Here is a 19,657-nt window from a genome sequence, read left to right as displayed (position 1 = left end):
ATCAGGTAGCCAAAATATTGGAGTCTCAGCTTTAACATCAGTCCTTCCAATGAATACCCAGGATTGATTTCCTTTAGAATGGACTGGTTGGATCTCCTTGCAGTCCAAGGGACTCTCAAGAATCTTCTCCAAAACCACAGTTCAAAAACATCAATTCTTCTGTGCTCAACTTTCTTTATAGTCCAACTCTCACATCCATACATGACTACAGGAAAAACCATAGCCTTGACTAGACAGACCTTTGTTGACAAAGTAATGTCTCTGCTTTTGAATATGCTGTCTAGGTTGGTCATAATTTTCCTTCCAAGGAGTAAGTGTCTTTTAATTTCATAGCTGCGATCACCATCTGCAGTGATTTTGGAGCCCCAAAAAATAAAGTCAGGAATCAGGATTGCCGGGAGAAATATCAGTAACCTCAGATATGCAGATGACACCACCCTTATGACAGAAAGTGAAGAGTAACTAAAGAGCCTCTTGATGAAAGTGAAAGAGGAGAGTGAAAAAGTTGGCTTAAAGCTCAACATTCAGAAAACTAAGATCATGGCATCTGGTCCCATCAATTCATGGCAAATAGATGGGGAAATAATGGAAACAGTGAGATACTTTATTTTCTTGGGCTCCCAAATCACTGCAGATGGTGACTGCAGCCATGAAATTAAAAGATGCTTGCTCTTTGGAAGAAAAGTTATGACCAACCTAGACAGCATATTAAAAAGCAGAGACATTACTTTGCCGACAAATGTCCGTCTAGTCAAGGCTGTGATTTTTCCAATAGTCATGTACGGGTGTGAGAGTTGGACTTTAAAAAAAGCTGAGCACCGAAGAATTGATGCTTTTGAACTGTGGTTTTGGAGAAGACTGTTGAGAGTCCCTTGGTCTGCGAGGAGATCCAACCGGTATATCCTAAAGGAAATCAGGCCTGAATATTCATTGGAAGGACTGATGCTGAAGCTGAAACTCCAATACTTTGGCCACCTGATGCGAAGAGTTGACTCATTTGAAAAGACCCTGATCCTGGGAATGATTGAAGGCGGGAGGAAAAGGGAATGACAGGATGAGATGGTTGGATGGTATCACCGATTCAGTGGACATGACTTTGAACAAGCTCCGGGAGTTGGTGATGGACAGGGAAGCCTGGCGTGCTGCCGTCCATGGGGTCACATAGAGTTGGACACAACTGAGTGACTGAACTGAACTGAACTGAGGCATTTTAGTTAATCTCTATAAAAAGGGCAAAGAAAGTAGGTGACACTTAAGTCATTTCATTACTAATTGCAGGAGTGGTAGTCGAGTGTGAAATTTAAGGAGTCGTTCACTCTCAGGATGTGCACTCCTCGTAGGTCCCTGAGAGTGAATGCCTCCTTAAATTTTGCACCTTAGGTACCTCACTGATCTGTTCCTGTCAAGGCTTTGACTGACTGGCATGTATATACTGTCAAAATTTTTGTGGTCTGGAAACCCGTATAAAGTCAAATTTTTACCGTGCACCAGAAACACCTGGAGGATTTCTTGGACCAGATTGCCCTGTTCGGATCCCAGGTTTTAATTCAGAAGGTTGGTTGGGGACTAAGGATTTATGTACATGAGAATATCTGAGGTGATGCAAATGCTACTGGTTATGCACCACACTGGAACAGCTGGGATAGGTAATACTGTTTGGATTGGTTGAGAATTTATGTATACTTTTTAGGCTTTAGGTGTAAATAGATAAGGTAGAACTTGATGACAATTATATTTAGTTTGACAGAGGATGAGAAGTTCTAAAAAATATTTTATAATAGGATCAGTGAAGTAAAAGTTTAAATGATAAAAATGTACTTTCAAATTACAAGTGATTCGTATCCAACATGACTTAAAATTTGTAATAGTTTCACTAGAAATCTAGTAACTCCACTAAACCAACTTCTTAAAAATAATTTCTCATAGTAGGATTATTCAGAGGAATCTGCTATTTTCATAATTAACTACTTTGAAGATAACTTTCATGTTATATCTAAGTTTTAAAGACTAATGCTATATTTATCAATGTAATTTATACAGTTTGGGTTCAATAACATGGTGGACTGAGCTAATTAATAGGCACTTATTCCTCACACTTAGAAGTAATGGAATAAGACATAGCAACAACAAAAATATTACATACCTAAAAGTGAAAGTCACTAAGTCGTGTCCGACTCTTTGCGACCCCATGGACTGAACAGTCCATGGAACTTTCCAGGCCAGAATACTGGAGCAGATATCTGTTCCTTTCTCCAGGGGATCTTCCCAACCCAGGGATCAAACTCAGGTCTCCTGAATTGCAGGTGGATTCTTTACCAGCTGAGCCACTACTGAAGCGCTTTAAATACCGAATTATATTCAAAGAATAGAAAAGGAATCTTTAAATGCCCGACTCCAGAAGAGAACTTAAAGCCACAGTAGTAAGTCCCTGAAGGGCATTGTAGCTCAAAGGGGAGATATGATGAGATATAAAACCTGGCCCCCAAAGGGCCTACATCACAGCTCTGAGCCTGAGATGAAGCATTTAAAACTAAGACCACTGTGTATTGCTAGTGCCCTGGAAGCATCTTAGTTTTTAAGGTGCAAAAATTAGTTTGCTAAAGTGCTAGGTGGAATACATAAACAGTCTCTCCCTTGAGAAATAGAAGCCAAAGATCCTAACCCAAAAGTATATTTGGATTTGCAGGTTGGATTTAGACAACTTAATTAGTTTGGGAATTTAAGCAATGTATATTCATGTAAAAATGGATTCTGGACTGATGAAACTTCTGGAGTACCAGGGAAAGTGCCAGTAGCAACATTTTACAACTCAGGGTGACTCCCTAATAAAGAAGAATTTGTAGTCAGAAACTAAAAATCATTTGAGGAACTGATTATCACAAAGAAAAGTCAAATCAAGCAACTATAACAAACAGTTGAAAGAAGAATTAGTAAATTAAGAGCTACAATTGAGGAATGTAGTATGTAGCATAAAGCAGAGGAAACCTGAGAAAAAAATTATGATAGATAAAACGTCATGGAGAATAGAATATTCATGCTAAATCTCTTCATTCATGTCCAACTCTTTGTGATCCTGTGGACTGTAACCTGCCAGGCTCCTCTGTATGTGGGATTCTCCAGGCAAAAATATTAGAGTGGATTGCCATTTCCTCCTCCGGGAGATCTTCCAATCCAGGGATTGAACTCGTGTCTTCTGCGGCTCCCGCACTGTCAGTGGATTGTTTACCGCTGAGCCACAAGGGAAGCCCTGTTAGAATAGCATAAGATCTAGTGATCCTCTAATATACATTCAGAAAAGCAGTAGAAAAGAATGGGTTAAAAATCTTTATATTAGAGTGTTTATGAGAATAAAGACACACATCCTAGGAGAAGGAGCATGTCATATCTTGAGCAAGACAGATAAATCTACGCTTAAAACTTAACTAAAATATCAGAGGATACAAGCATATAATCTGAAAAATCAAGTAAAAAAATGGTATATGTCAAAATAAAGATTATCCTTTCATAATCCTTCATCACCTGTTAGTTCTGTTCCCTAGATGTAGTAACTCAGTACTTTTTGCTTTTACTTATATTCTCTATATCCATATTTTAAAATTATAATGCTGTCTCTTCATATATCAGTCACTTTCTGTTATGGCCGATAAGAATCTCTTTCCCACTCCCACAGTTCCTGGATTGGTTCAGCAATCAAACTTTACAATATTACTGCTACTTTAATGTTGGTTATGGCTGAGCCAGATAGATACTATGGTTGCTCTTCATTTCTGCTACAAGTTTACTTTCATAGAATTAATAATTTCCTAATTATTTTTTGTGTTTTCTTTTAATAGTTGTTCATTCTGATTGGCCTCTCTGTAATTTTTTACATGGTCAAAGTTATCAGACAGTCTTATAATTTCATGTTCATCTGGAGAGCTTTCTTTTGGAACTCTTGAACTTTGTTTCAATCTTGACTGCTTACTTTCGAAGCCTGCCTACTGTCTCTCATCCTGGGACTCCACTTAGATTCTCTCTGATGTTTGACCTGTTTTCCTGGATCTAGTGACCCTAGCTTTTTGGATATATGCCCTCATTTTGTTGGCATCAAAGAGTGAGTACAAGATCAATTTTTGAAACCTTATATTTGTGAAAAATGCCTTTATTTTACTTGCTCATTTTAGTAATTCATCCAGGTATAGAATTGCAATTTGAAAATTATTTTTATTCTGAAATTTGAAGGTTTCATCTCACTGTCATTTAACTTGCATCGTTTTAATTGATAGGTCCAGTATCATTCTGATCTTGAATCCTTTTGTTTCCCTCCATGGAATTTTCTCTTCCTTCTCTCTGGTGTTAAGAAATTGAATCATACTGCTTTTAAGAAAGTTTCTATACCTTGATGTGGTTATTATTATTATTATTATTATTTGTTGTTGTACTGGGGACATGGTGATTCCTTTCAATCTGTGCTATGCACGCATGATCCTCCATTCTGAGAACATTTTTTTCGTGTGTTGTTTCATGATAATTTTAATCTTCTCTTTCTGGAATTATTGTTTGCTTTTGGAGTTCTGAACTGAGTCTCTAATTGTCTCATCTAATTGACTATACTTTCTCTCTATACTTTTCCATCTATTTTTACTTCCAGTATGTAGTTAACTTTTAGCCCTGTAGAATTTTTAAAGTTCTTCTATCAAATTTGGTTATGGAGCTCTCTTCTTCATTTTGCAGAGTTCTGCCTTATACCTGATTTGAGCCCTGTCTCCCTCTTCCTGTCCCTGGATCTGCTACCCTTCTACTCCTTCCCTGAATAGATTTCTATAAAGGAAAAATCTCTGATCCCTTACAGGGTTGCCTGCACAACATGAGAGTTTCACCTGGGTTCTGATGTTTAGGCTTTGTTTTCTTAGTTTGTTTGACTTTGGGGCAATGGAATAATTGCACCTTATGGACCCAAGGCCAACCTCTGTTTTCCAAGATAAGTAGTATCCCAAATTCTGAGTTTCTCTGAAATTCAGTGCGTGAGTTGGCTCACTTCTAGTTATTATTTATCTCCAGGGGCACTAAGTTTGAATTTCCGCTGTAATACGAAACAAATTCTGTCAGCTTACAGTCTTACAAGAATTTATTGACATTTGTATCATCTCTTCCCTCCCTTTCCATTAGTTTTGTCCTAATGGGTTAACACCACCCCTATTTTTAAAAATATTTTTATTTAATTTTTAAATGGCAATATATTAACATGGTTCAAGAATCAAATAATATGTAAGAGTATGCAGTGAAAAGTAAACCACCCATATTTTTTTAAAACCAATATTTTAGTGTGATTTGTGGAAGGAGTAGAGATAAAAAAGAATTCAGTGTAGCTTTTAATTACATTTTTATGTGGTTGTTCCAGTGATGGGTGGTCACTGCACAACTCCCATGTTTTTTAAACAAATAACATTAAAATTATTTTCTATATAACAAAATGCTTTGTAAACCTCAGGAAGTGACATCCTTTGTGGCAGTATCCATCATAGTAGATTATTTTAGGATTTTTTTTTTTTTTTTTAGAAATCACTGTGATTATAAGATGATTAAATAAAAGACCATATAAACTGTTATTTGACTCTGATATTAATTGCATACTTTGAAAGCTAATTTAGAGTTTTTTAGTTTTCTAATCCCTTGAAGCAATAGTTTAGCTTTTCCATTCTGGCTGTCAACTTTTTGATTTCTCATTTCTTAACTCCATTTTGGGTTTCCTCCCCCCACCCCCATTTTGACAGACATGTTTGTTAAGCTGATTGATTATAGTTTTAGGATTTTTTTTTCCTCACAAATGTACATGGAGTCATTATAGGTGGTTATCTAAAATAGGAGATGATTTTTCCCAGTAATTTAAGTAATAAATTCTTGGTAACTCCTCCTAATTACTGCCTGTAGTTTCTAGTCATCCAACTAAGTACTCAAAGAACTTGGTATTTTAACATAAGTATTTGATAGAGTTGGTGCCATGGAAATTTTAAGAGATTCTAGTGGGCACTGATGGTTAGTAGATGGTAGTTAGAAGTCCTGTATCAATATAGGGCATAGCTTTTATTTTTCACTGTAGCAATGCCATCAGGGATAAGGAAATGGCAACCTACTCCAGTATTCTTGCCTGGGAAATCCCATGGACAGAGGAGCCTGGTGGGCTACAGTCCATGGGGTCGCAAAAGAGTCTGATTGGACTTAGCGACTAAATAGCAATGCCATCTAGCCCCTCATGACTAGAATATAGTTTGGCAAGGGATGTATGTTTAAGATCTCAGAGACCTCAAAAATGTGATAATTGCTTGGATCGTTTAGCTCTATTTTTGTTGAAATGACTTAAAGTCTTTTGTGCTTTTTTAAAAATATAGTCATCTAGAGTATCTGGAATTAAAAAAATGCTTATTAAAACAAGGTGCCAGTTTTCAACATATAAGATTGGCAGATAAATTGGCAATAAATTGTATGATAATAGCAAGTTTAGATATTGGTGGGAATGTGAACTAAAGCAATTTTAAGATGGCAGTTTGATTATATGTCTTTAAATTAAATACATATATTAATGTTTGATGCTAAATTCCATTTGTAGGAATTTACACTAGAGCAGTATACAAAATACATGTACAAGGATGCTCATCATAGTAGTCTGTAATAATATCAAAACTTCTAACTACCTAAATATTCACCAATTGCAGACTGTTTATTAAATGACATTACATTCATATCATGGAAGACTATATAGTTATTCAGAAGATTGAGTTATATGTGTTCATGAGAATATGTATATATATATGTGTGTGTGTGTGTGTGTGTGTTCATTCACGTGAAATGTCAGAGTTATCAGTTGAAAACCTAAGAATGAGGTGATTTGTTAAGAAGAACATTTATATATGCATATATATATATATACCTGCATATGTACATGCATGTACATTGATGTTCCTAAGCATACCAGAAACATCCCGAAAGTCTATACAAGAAACCATCCGGTTTCTTCTTTTACCTTTCATTTTCAGTTTTCCTATTGAATTATTTTTTTTTAAACCTTGAGCAGCTATTACTTTTATAATTTTTAAAAAATATTATTTTAAATTAAAATTTTTAATAAAATGTTCATGAAGTATACTATACTAATATTGTAGCTCTTCATTTAACCATTTCTAAAAGAGTTTAAAGGTTTGATTGTAAAACTACATTACACTTTAAATAATTATTGATTTTCCCCCTCAGACACTGGCTGAATTTAGATCACTATAATTTGCATTTCAAACCTTTTAAAAATAAATGCTGTTTTTTCTCTCTTAAATATGGGCTACTAAACTATAGGTTGAAATCAGGAGCACTGATTTCAGATTTTAAAAGTAAACTTCGAGAGAAACTATAACTGAATCAAAGAAAATATAAGCTCTTAACATTATAGTCTTCATAAAAGATTGCTCAAGTCAAGAATTCCAGAAAAGGTTAAAAGCTTAGCTGAACTGACAAGGTATCTGAGGCCACACCAGCCCCCATGCCAGCGAAAGAAAACAATGAAATGACAGCTGGAGTGTTTGGAGAGAGGTTGTTAATGACAGCTTATTCCTTCATGATTTCAGCTCTTGACAGAAGACAGGTCTGCTCGTTGTATCATGGCAGATATATCATTACCTTCTGGCCCTGTCACGAGTGAATTGGGGGGAAGAAAAACGACGTTCAGTTTTGAGAATCCAATTACCTTCTGGAATTTTGATCACTGTTTCTGAGATAGATGTGAATGAGCCGTTCTGTGATGATAGCTCTTTGCATCTAGATTGTTCTCTAGTATTGAGCTAATTAACTAATTAAGCGTATACTTAAGCTTCTCCTATAGTCAAGTGGAAAACTAGCTCTGACAGCATAGAGCACCTTGATATTCTGACATCATCCCAAGAAAAATATTGTAAGGCCTCTCATGTCTTATTTCTATTCCTTTAACCTGTGTGCCTTCCTGACTTCAAATAACTTTTAAAGTAGACCTAGGCCTTTTTTTTGCTAAATGCAAGAGAAAAAAATACTAGATTTTAAAACAATCAATACCATTTTTTGCATGAAAAAATTTGTTTATAAATTATAATTTGATTATAAAATAGCCTGTTTCTCGGTTACATGCATATTTGAATTCTTTTTTTTTTTTTTTTGGCTACCTAAGAAGTGACTCTGGAGACTTAGAAAGAGAGGGTGTGGCTTTTGAAAGTACGCTGAAAGCCTTGGGGTTTGTGTATGATAAGAATTTCAGTGGAGGTTGAAATGAGTTTAAATGCATAGAAAGCAAACCTAAAAATCTTGTTTAATTTCTGTCATGTTGTTTCCTTTCGAGTCACTCTGATGTCTTTTTCAAATCTGCTTTACTCCTGAGCTTTGTGCTACTGTATCCATGATCAGTATTTTTTCCCTTTTTATTTCGTTTTAACTGCTGATCCCTTTTCTGTGGTTCTTCCTTTAATATCAGCTGAAGCAGTTTGAATTGCTGAATCAAAGCTGTTTGGGGAGTGAGAGAGTGTATAGGATTGTGCAGGGCGAGATTCTCTGGGTAGAAGGTAACACCTCCTGCAGTTATAATCAATGCCCTCGACACTTTCAAAGATTGAAGAAGCCATGGCTTGCTCCAGGGTTAAACTTTTAAAATAACTTCTCTAGAGAAAAACATCATCAATAAAATGGACTAATTAGTTGACAATTCTTGGTACCCTAGTTTACAAGAAAAGATTAAATAGGTCAGTTTTGCATTTCTTACTGAACTTCTGGTTTCTTTTGGTTTTTAGCCTTTATACTTTTGTTTACCTTGATCATCATTTTTTAAAAATGGTACTTCCCGTATTTACCAGTTTATCCCCTAAGTTATTTTAATTTGAGAAGAACTAAAATGGAAAGTGTCACCCTTTAGTAGTTGGAAATAGTCTAAACTTGAAATAATCAAGTCTGGACATTATGAAAGGTAGATAATTTGTGAAAGTATGCTGTGCACTATTAAGTCACCAAGCTTTAAATTAAATTTACTACCTTTACATAAAAACTGAACTGTTTTAAAGAAAATAATGCTTAGTGACTATTAGGATAAACAATTAATAGTTTTGAGGGGCTAGTTCAGTAGCATTTCATGTGTAATGTTTGTTGGTGATTTTTTCAGCTGTTTACATGATATAAATAAAAGGCTTATTTTGAAATATTAATGCCTAGATAAATTGCCTATTAAAATAAACTTTTTATCAATTTAAATATAAATATAATCAGTAACTCCATACTCCCAAGTATGGAATCAGATGTCAACAATCTTAGGATTTGTGTTTATTATCCTTATTGAAAAGGAGATCATATCTTGTTTATGAAATGGATATACAAGGATGATGATTATACCTTATGAAGTGTGAAGGCTATAGAAGAAGGCTTCGGAAGGAGTCAAGTAGTAGTAATAAAAATTGAAAACACCAATCATATTGTATTAGGTATACATTCTACAGTTTTAAAAAAGCATAACTGATATATGGGAGTTCCTCGGTGCCCTAATGATTAGGATTCTGGACTTTTGCTACTGTTGTCTGGGTTCAGTCCCTGGTTGGGGAACTGAGGTCCTGCAAGTTGCAGGGCACCCGCTGAAAAACAAAAAACACCTGATACCATTTCAGAGTCATACATATTTGATTTTTATAAGATTTAAGCCAATTTAGGTTAGAAATGCCATACAGAAATGATAAAGCATAGCAAACTATTATTTTTTGTTCCCTAGAGTTTAAATTATAATGAACATACAATGCTATTAAATTCTGAATGAAAATGTTATTTCACAATTTATAATTTTATAAATCAGAACTACAGAATGAAATATTCTCTTAATCACTGGAGAGAATTAGTATTTGTTTGAAGCTCTCCTTTGACCTTTTATTTGTGCAGTAATAACAGTGATATTGATAAGTCATATAAGTGTATATCCAAAAGAAACTAATTGAAAAAGTTAGGGAAAATACTGTTAAGTAAGCAGTTCGACTTTGCTTTTCTTTTAGATAATGAAGACCATTGCTTTTGTTACTATTTTCAGTTTTCTCATATTTAATAGTGTGACTGAAAGTTTTAAAAGAGTTCTTTTCAGTTTTTATCTTTAATCCTATTTAAAACAATTCCACTGGCACTAGTGGTAAAGAACCCACCTGCCAATGCAGGTTAGGCGTAAGAGATGCCGCTTCGATCCCTGGGTCGGGAAGATCCCCTGGAGAAGGGAATGGCAATCTACTCCAGTACTCTTGCCTCGAGAATCCCATGGACAGAGGAGCCTGGCGGGCTACAGTCCATGGGGTCACACAGAGTCGGGCACAGCTGAAGCGACTTAGCACATCACTACACCATTAAGTTATCTTTATGACTACGTAGGGAATGGAAATCCAGGTAGAAACAAAAGAATCAGTTTGAGATATGAAGCTGTATATGTATGCATTTATGTTTTTTGTTATGGTACAGCTTGAACATAGGTTGTTAAACAATAACATACTTTAATAATGATCAATATTTTATTAAATATTATTTCATTATTATTAAAAATAGGTTTTTTAACATACTCATGATTACATTATATACACAAACACAGATGCCTTCATCCATATAAATATCTTTGTATACTGAAATTCCATATTGCTAAGCCAGTAGTGTTGATTTTTTGAAAAAAAGTAAACCATTATTTGAAAGACTTGTCAATTCTGTTGGGAAATGAGTACTTGCTTATTCATACCATGAACTGCATATTCGAATGAAATTATCTTTTTTTTTTTTTTTTTTACAATGAACTGGTCCTCAAATATTTAAAAGAACACTTGTCTATAGAAACAAATGCCAACAATATTTTTAAGCTTTCTTAAGGAAAGTTTAATGTACTTCTTAGTTTGTGTTTTCTGATAGTAAGAAAATGTCTTTTCATTGAGCTTTTTCTTGCACCTTTACTAAGTATTGTGATGGCTTGAATGGTGTATGTTGTTTCTGATCAAAAACTTACAGAAGTTAAATATGTCTGTCAGAACAAACTTAAAACTATTGGTAATTTTTTTTTCCTGGAAATTAACAAATTATAACATCAAAGCCTGTATGGCGAGGTATGCAGTAGGTCATTTGCTGCTGCAGGCATTTTCTTTCCCTCCAGGATGCATTTGTTTAGTTTCTCTCACTTTGTGCCTGTGGCTCTGCATGGGGAAATTCAGACAGGCTCTTCCCCTCCAAGGAATCTCAGGGGTGGAGGATAACTTATACAAAATTAATAAATGGTATTGCTTTTTCATTATCGCCTATCCATGGCAATTGGCACTGTTCACTTTAGAGGAAGTAACTGAGTTGTGTAGGAAGTACTTACAGCAAATATATTAACAGGTTTAAAGCCATGAGCCAGTTTTAAAAAGGAAATTTTGAAATAGTCAGTACTATATAAGTAATTAAAAATATTGATCCAGTAATTTTGGTGTAATAAAATTCTAAAATTTAATCTTAAAAGTGAAAAACAGTTGTAGTGTTTAAATTTTATGAAGACTAAATTAAATGAGTTTGTTCATTTAGCCAGAGAAGAGTTTTAGCTATTAGAATTTACCTATTAGACATTTTATTTTTAGTCTTCGGGTGACTAATCTTGCTTAAGCGTTTTGTTTCAACACATTACAGAAGCAATTTTATGTAGCTTTGAGACTTGACAGTTGTGTGACTTGCTCAAGTGTTTTGAACTGTGTATAGAAATGATTTTATAGGAGAGAAAGGTTAAGATACTTTTGAAAAGAAATTATATATACACACATATATAATTATTGTACAGTCTTAATTTCATTTTTCTTTTTAATTCCTGATAACTTTCTCATTAGCTCTAATGCTGCTTCTTAAATGAGGTCTTTTTCCATTTTAGATAAATTTGAATTGTTTTATGACAAATAATTTTACCATTAATTATTTTAGGGAATTTTCTGATGGTCCAGTGGTTACAATTCTGTGCTTTCACTGCCAAGGGCACAGGTTCAATCCCTGATCAGGGAACTAGTAATCCCACAAGCTGCATAACAAGGTCAAAAAAATTTATTTTTAATTTTCTTAAGTAAGCATTTCTAAGTCATATCATTGTCTCATCTTGAGCTCATGCAGCTCAGTTTGTTACTTGTACAAGGATTGATATCAATAAATTAAGCCTCCTAAATACTCTAGCTTTAGATAGTATCCTATTTCTTTATTTAGAATACATGCACCAGACTGCAGCCTGCAGCAGCTAGTATTATAATAACAATGCGATCTGTCAAATTTTATATGTGTGCTTTTGTTTCCCTCTAAACTGTGACCTCACTGAGGGCAGGGTTCATATATCTTTCCATTGCCTGGTAATGCAGTTTAGCGGATAAGAATACAGGCTTTGGGGTTAAACATTCCTGGTGCCAGTTTTAGCTTTGTGACTTAATAGCTGTGTGACTTGGTCAAGTGTTTTGAACAACGTAGTCTTGTCTGTAGAATGATCATCATAATAATACCAAATTCATAGAATCATCCTGAAGATTAAGTGACAAAATATATGAAAAGCCCATAGGTTTGTGCCTGAAGTGGATCTTTAAACCTTTTTATGGATGAAGGGAAAAAAGAATTTTCATTAGCAAAAGAGATAGATATGATAGCTTATTGGCAGGTACCATCTTTTTTTGTTAAATCTATTAAAATATAATAATATGTGATTTCAGTTTCCTTCTTAAATAGGAACAGGATCCATGTAAGTTCTTATTGTTAATGAATGTTAATAGTGATAAAGGTGGGGATGGTAGTTATTTAGCATTTTTGTCTTATTTTTGGTTTGTTTTTTTTTTCCTTTTCCTCTACAAATCCTGCCACTTTATATCTTATTCCTCTAATAGTATGACTGTCTCTTTTGAGCATCTAGTTGTATTGGCAGTGATTTTTCTAGGTCCAAATTATTAACTATTCTGTAGACCCAAAGGACATGGGATTAAGTTGTTTTTAGCACTGCTTTGGAGCTGTAGGTGGGCTTCTAATGTCAACCTTCAGGGGTAATTGGAGGATGTGAATCATAGGCCTTCTGAAAATGACTTTTTTAAACCCAGAGTCATTAATGGCAAAATTTTTTTTTCACCTCTTACTTTGTAAAATCCATCCCATTCATCCAGCAGTCCTCCGGTTCATCTAGATGCATCAAGTATTTATTGAGCACCGAGCACTATTCAAGTTTAGGGAGGTACAGTGTTAATTAAAACATAGCGCCTGCCCTCAAGACTTCATGGCTTAATGACGGATACAAGTGAATTCGATGCAGTGTGATGTGTGCCAAAACTGTACTCATAGGTTATTGTGAGCATGTTGAAGATATCTCTTAATGAAATCCCTATGGAAATACTTCCCAGAAGAAGTCATTTTTACGTAGAATCCTCAAGTATGAGTAGGCACTTGGAGGTGGAGAAAGGTATTCCAAACAGAGGGGTTAGTTGAATATAGCTTGAACACAGAGGGTGATGTGAGAAGGTGGGTGTAAGACTGAGGCTGTAGACTCATCAGGACCAGGTGTGTCCTTTTAAGGTATTTATAAATCGTTTTAAGGCTTATAGAGCAGTATTGAATAGTGTCTAAATAGGGAAATGACATGTCAAATTGTGTTTTAGGTGGTTAATTCTGGCGCAAACCTGAACAGTGGCTTCAGTGACCAGTAAGATATTATCAACATAACACACATGAGCAAAAATGGTAGATTAAACTGAGGAACGGGGGGGGGGGGGGGGGGGGATGAATAGAACTGGAGAGATATAAGAGCTACGATGATGATTGATTGTCTGTGGGAAGTGAAAGAAATAAAACCCTTAAGCATGATACCTGGATTTCTGATTTGTGTCATAGGGGAGATGGTAGTTATCATTGACCGAGTTTCAAGAGGAGTGGTATTTTTAACACTCAGGGAGTTGAAAATCTTATTTCAGACATGCTGTTTTTGAGGTGTATATGCCACCATATTCTTCCCAGTTGACTCACGTAGGATGCTTTTGTTGATTTTTGCCAAAATCTTGCATCTATAGCCATCCTGTGGTTACAACAAACATTGCCAATTGTGATGTGATTTGAACAAAAGCTGATATATTCATTATATTGACACTAAAATAGAAGTGAAACAAAGACATATGTCCAAACTTCGTTTATTCAGTAACCATGTGAGTGCCTTGGGTTATAGTTTCCAAATACTTAAACAATGTGTACTTAATATTATATGTGATTCACAGTGTCACAGCTACAGACAAGACAAACTATTAAATTTAATCTGTATAATTAACATTTTGACTTCATGTTCTTAAGTCTAGACTATCACCAAAACAATAAATGAAGCCCTGATTTGTAGTGTTTGTCAATTTCTATGGTATAACTACTCGTATAAAAGCCATGGATGATTTCAAGCTTGCCAGTCTATTGTTACTGAACATAAGAGTTGAGAAGAAATATACAATATTTCATAATTATGTGTTACTTCCACCCTACAAATACAATAGACATTAATAACTGAGAGCACAGATAATAGTAAAATATAGTAAAATAAATAGGAAGTGATGAGTGTTTATTACATTTATGTTATATGTATTTGTTCAGTTCAGTCGCTCAGTCATGTCCAACTCTTTGCGACCCCATGGACTGCAGCACGCCAGGCCTCCCTGTCCATCACTAACTCCCGGAATTTACTCAGACTCATGTCCATTGAGTCGGTGATGCCATCCAACCATCTCATCCTCTGTCATCCCCTTCTCCTCCTGCCTCCAATCTTTCCCAGAATCAGGGTCTTTTCAAATGAATCAGTTCTTCACATCAGGTGGCCAAAGTATTGGAGTTTCAGCTTTAACATCAGTCCTTCCAATGAATACCCAGGACTGATATCCTTTAGGATGGACTGGTTGGATCTCCTTGCAGTCCAAGGGACTCTGAAGAGTCTCCTCCAACACCACAGATCAGAAGCATCAGTTCTTTGGCGCTCAGCTTTCTTTATAGTCCCATTCTCACATCCATACATGACTACTGGAAAGACCATAGCTTTGACTAGACGGACCTTTGTTGGCATGTATTTGTAAGATTATGTAATTTAATTTTTAATGGTGGCTTTGTGTAACAGCTGATTCACAGAATTCCTGAAAATTTAGCAATGATTTCCCATGAACCAGTATGTGTTAGCTCCAGCACGCCACAGTTTGTAATGAGTATGTTCAGTGCAGCACTATTTATGTGACTTAAAACCGAAACTGTCTCAGTGCTCATCAGTAGTAGAATGGTAATTCTGATTTTTGTCTAATTATTACCTAAGTATTCTAGAAATATAGTTCTTTTTTCTAACTGCAAATTTGAATCTGCTATCTTTACACAATAGAATATTATATTGTAATAAGATTAAACTTACAAGGTATGTTGTATTAAACTTACAAGGTATATGCAACAAGGTATTAGATGAACCTTTCCAACTTACTGTTATGTTAAAGGAGCCAATCAGAAAGAGTATAAATTTTATGATTCCATTCATATAAAGTTCAAAAACAAGCAAAACTAATACATGGTGTTAGAAATCAAGGTAGTATTTATGCTCAAAGGGGGATTCATGACAAAGGCTTCTAGGGTGCTAGAAGTGCCCATTTTTAAAAAATTTGTTAGCTCCGTGTGTTCACTTTGTGAAAACCTATTGGGCTGTATACTTAAAGTTTGTGCACTTTTCTGTGTATACGTAATATTTCAGTTGAAATTTTACTAGAAACAAAATATTGGCTGAATTGGAAGATGCACCTGGAAACTAGGCAGTTCGTGTAGTTGAGGGATGTCTTACACTGAGGTATAGCCTGAGCCCACTCTGGGTTATCACAGAACTTTGATTTTCCTCTTGCAGATATATTGTGAGCTTCACTTGAAATACTTTCCATTCCTTGAACTTAGCCTGTACACTTATTACATCACTTCTTGTCTCGCTTTTTCTTCTTTCTAAAAGCCTTCTTCCTAGTTCCTAATTGCCTATTGAAGTTTCTTTGCAGTCTCTTCACATGGAAGTCATTCTTGAATTGTTTGAGGTCTGATTATAGTAAAGGTAGTTTTTACCTACTGGCATATCTACTACCATATAAAACGTGAAGATTAGTGTGAACACGGTTAGATATACTTTTCCAGGTTCAAGAGTATTGCATGACTAGGGGTTTCACAGTCTGACTGCTGGGTAAGTGGGACTTGTTTAAGGCTTCCTCTGTTGCCTCAAATATAACCCCCAATTCTGTATCTTGATGGTTTTTTCCATTGTCCTTATTGTAATCATCCAATACCAGCTCTCATAAAAATGCTTTGTCATGACCTACATACTGTCGAGCATATTTGCTTTCACTTTTGAAATAATCTAAAATTTCATGATAATATAGTAAATAGTGAGAAATTGCAAGTCCCTTTCCATTAAGAGATTTTGTAAATTGCGTATACCTTATTAGTAACTGGTTGTCAGCCATGATCTTAAAGGATTGGACCTCATGAAAGATTGATATGTTTCTAGATGTTGAATCTGAGACTAGTTAAAAATCCCCAGATCTGTTCATCTAGATTAGATGAACTAAGTTTGATTTCCTCTCTGGTCAGGTTCATGTCATAACTCTGCTGTTAGTGAAGATCCGATGGAAACTGCTAGTGTCTACAACAGTGTGATGTTTACTTGCTGTACTTACCAGTCCACTTATGGGTCCCCTCCTGCTGGTGTGTTTATGGCTGGTTTAAAAGTCTATGTCAGGTGGCTTATTTGAAGTGAATTCATTTATACTTGTTCAGTTGGTAAGTAGCGTCCGACTCTTTGCAACCTAATGGACTGCAGCACACCAGGCATCCCTGTCCTCTGCTATCTCCCAGAGTTTGCTCAAGTTCATTTCCATTGAGTCGGTGATACTGTCAAAGCATCTCATCCTCTCCTGCCTTCTTCTCCTTTTGCCTTCATTCATTTGTACTTACACAGTTGATAAACTCATTTCTTTTCTAACTGATTCTATCCTAGAATGCTTCTGACAGTTTGTATCTTAAGCGCTTCATTTCTGGGAGGGTCCAATTTAAGTTTAATTTTATTTTCTCCAATTTTAGAACAAGTTTAACTTTTTTACATTTTTTTTCTGGGTTATAAGAAAAATCAAGTTATGTTGCTTTAAAATTTTTTTGGTAAGTAAAGTTCTTTTAACAATGTTTTCTAATTCCTTCGGCATGAAGAAGCCAATAATTCTACTTTCCTAAAGCGACTTGTTTTCCTTTTACACTCCATGCTTCTGGTGTTGGCACTCTTGTCTTTACTAGTCTCTCTTGCATACAGAATTTTAGATTTTTTACAGAATAAAGGTTATAGGCGAATAGCCAGCTGTCATATTCTTGAGGTCAGATACCACTACTATATATGAGATGCTCTGTTTGGCTTCATACTACTTGCCAGATTGCTAAGCAGATGTTCTAGGCTATAATTCAGGAAACTGGGACCTCTTGAAACATTCCCTGAGAGTCGCTTTTGACATCTCTGAATCATTTATTTAAAGGTAATTAGTTCTAGTGAAAATGAAAATGCATTGATATGAAAAGAACAGAATTATTTTACAGTGTTTGGAAATTGTAGCTTGATTAGAAACTTGATCCTGGATATGTATGTGATGGTACAAAAGTATACATTTTAATATAAGAATGTATTAGAATTAAGACTTTTCCACTTTTTTCTGTAATTTGGAGACTTACCAAAAAGGGTATTTTTCTTCAAAGTTTTTCTGTTTATAGACTTTAAGGACTACCAGTTGACTCCGTGCTGCATTGAAGAACTAATAAGCTGCCTATTTTTATACAGAAAATAGGTGCAAAGGAGAGTGTAAAAATATTCTTTCTTCTATTATATATCCTAGTACATGCCTTGGTGCTCCTCTCACGTATCCCATCAATATTTTTGGTGTTGCTGCAGTATTTTTTATTAGTAACGAATGCAAAGTTCCCTTAGTTACACCTGGAGCTTTTATGAAATACTTTCCTAAAGCTGTAGTTTCTTTGTGCTTTGTGTCCACTATTAACTCATCATTTGCACAAAAGATAAAAGTTTAAACTGATAGAACTGTTATGATCTAAAAGTCATAAAACTGCATTTTAAAAAAAATCTGCTATGATATGTTCATTTAGATGTCTTTGGCCCTTTTTAGATAGTAAAGGAGCCATATAACTTGTGTGCGTATCAGTATATTTCACTTGTATGCCTTGGGCTTTAAAGTGCTTCACACAGAAATACTACAAGATCCAATATCTTGTTATTGAGATAATTGTTAGGCCACCATATTTTACAAAAGGTGAGAATAAGTAGTAGGGTAAACATCCAAGTCTCATTTATATTCGCCTATGGGTGAATTTGAATTTAAAGTTAATGCAGATCCATTGGACATTCAGGATACTCATAATAAACACTTCAGTCAAACTAATGAAGTCTCAGAGTGAAAAATCAAACTCCTGAATCACCTCTGTTCTTCCTCCTTAAACAAGTCTCCCATTTTTCCCATTTCATATTTTGGATTAACAGCATTACAATGAGGCTGATGTGAAAGACCAATCTCAGCAATTTTCCCAGAGTTGTAGAAAAGTAATCGAAGGTGTTAATTTACAAAATTTACCCTAATTTCTAAGCCGAAGTGGATATATAACCTTAACTTCATAACTTCCAGTTCTGCTGGACTAAAAGTTGTATTCCAGTGTGACAAAAACACATGGTTTGGTGATGTCAGTTTTATAATTGAAACCCAGGCAGAGTCTCTGTGTCTAAAGGAAACACAAGGGTATGTGTAGGTAAGCTCTTATTTGGAGAACAGATGTTTGAACATTAGTAATTTCTGTCCTCTCTTTCTTCTTTCCCTTTCTCTTCCTCTCCCCTTTTTTTTCATACAAATATAGTGGTGGTGGTTTAGTCGCTAAGTCGTGTCCGACTCTTGTGACGCCATGGACTGTAACCCGCCAGTTTCCTCTGTTCATGGGATTTTCCAGGCAAGAATACTGGAGTGGATTGTCATTTCCTTCTCCAGCGGATCTTCCCGACTCAGGAATCGAGCACTGCAGGCAGATTCTTTACCAACTGAGCTATGAGAGAAGCCCTCATACAAGTATACACTCACACAAATTAGCAAGTCAATATTAGCATATCAAGTTACCATGTTTCGTCAATTCAAAGATGCCCATTTTCTTTATATTTTAACACCTCTGAAATTGGGCTGTGCCTGTCTTTTCTCCACCCAAATTTAGAACCAACTGAGAGAAAAAAAGTAACATGATAGGGATCAGTGTATCATCTTTATAACTCATAAACAGTAGATTGAGGAATGAGTTCGTTCTGCTATCCAGGTGGATTATTTTCCCCAGAATTCAGCAGATTTACCGGTAGGCTCATCCTGTGAGCTTACGGCACAGAGCAACAGAGAATGTATCCTTTCTACAGGCATCTGGGGCTTCCCTGGTGGCTCAGATGGCAAAGAATCCACCTGCAATACGGGAGACCTGGGTTCAATCCCTGGGATGGGAAGATCCCCTGGAGAAGAAAATGGCAACCCACGCCAGTATTCCTGCCTGGAGAATCCCCATGGACAGAGGAGCCTGGTGGGCTACAGTCCACGGGGTCGCAAAGAGTCAGACACAGCTGAAGCGACTAAGC

General features: G+C 35.5%; 1 protein-coding gene across 7 annotated transcripts in view; it reads left to right on the top strand.

Annotated features, from left to right (window-relative positions):
• ARB2A (ARB2 cotranscriptional regulator A) overlaps window positions 1-19,657 on the top strand; it is a 391,787-nt gene that overhangs the window by 111,882 nt on the left and 260,248 nt on the right. The gene's annotated exons all lie outside the window — the stretch shown is intronic.

Source organism: Dama dama, chromosome 9 (genome assembly GCF_033118175.1).
Source record: "Dama dama isolate Ldn47 chromosome 9, ASM3311817v1, whole genome shotgun sequence".
Taxonomy (NCBI): domain Eukaryota; kingdom Metazoa; phylum Chordata; class Mammalia; order Artiodactyla; family Cervidae; genus Dama; species Dama dama.
The sequence above is the reverse complement of the archived record's forward strand: the minus strand, read 5'-3'. Positions and strand labels throughout refer to the sequence as shown.